Raw genomic sequence first — 569 nt, 5'->3', positions numbered from 1 at the left:
GTAGGGTGAAACCAAAGCCCTCTGAGTGGGTGTGCAGACAGTGGCACAGCATCGACTTGCTGCTCTAGAGCAGAGCTTTCGCCTCACCTGTGCCCTTGTGGCTTGTGCACAGACAGGGGCTGTGGGAGCTGCTGGCCTCGCTTAGAGTAATTTGTCATCCCCGGCCATTCTGGAGCAGGGAACCTGCTCCCCTTTGTCCCCCAGCCATAGCTACCATGCTGTAAAACAAAGTCCCCTGCAGGGAAACATCCTTGTGAGCCATATGGCAACATGAAGGCTTTGACTGAATTGAACGAAGCCCAAAGCAGCCCGACAGGTTGTACCATGAGATGAAGCAAGCTGGGCTGGGGATCTATTGTGCCCTGCTTGGCATGTGGAAGTTGCCATCCCTGTTCTTAATGGAGTGTGCTGATGTCTCTTGGACACTGCAGATAATGATGAGATCATGTAGTCCAGGTTGTGGTTCATGGTTGTATGGTAAAATGATACAAGTGACAGGAATAGTGGGAGAATAAATCTTTCTCAAGCTGCCACTTGAAGCATCTGGCAAACAGAAGGTGAGTCCAGAT

Source organism: Rhea pennata, chromosome 16 (genome assembly GCF_028389875.1).
Source record: "Rhea pennata isolate bPtePen1 chromosome 16, bPtePen1.pri, whole genome shotgun sequence".
Classification (NCBI taxonomy): Eukaryota; Metazoa; Chordata; class Aves; order Rheiformes; family Rheidae; genus Rhea; species Rhea pennata.
Note: the sequence above shows the minus strand (reverse complement) of the source record.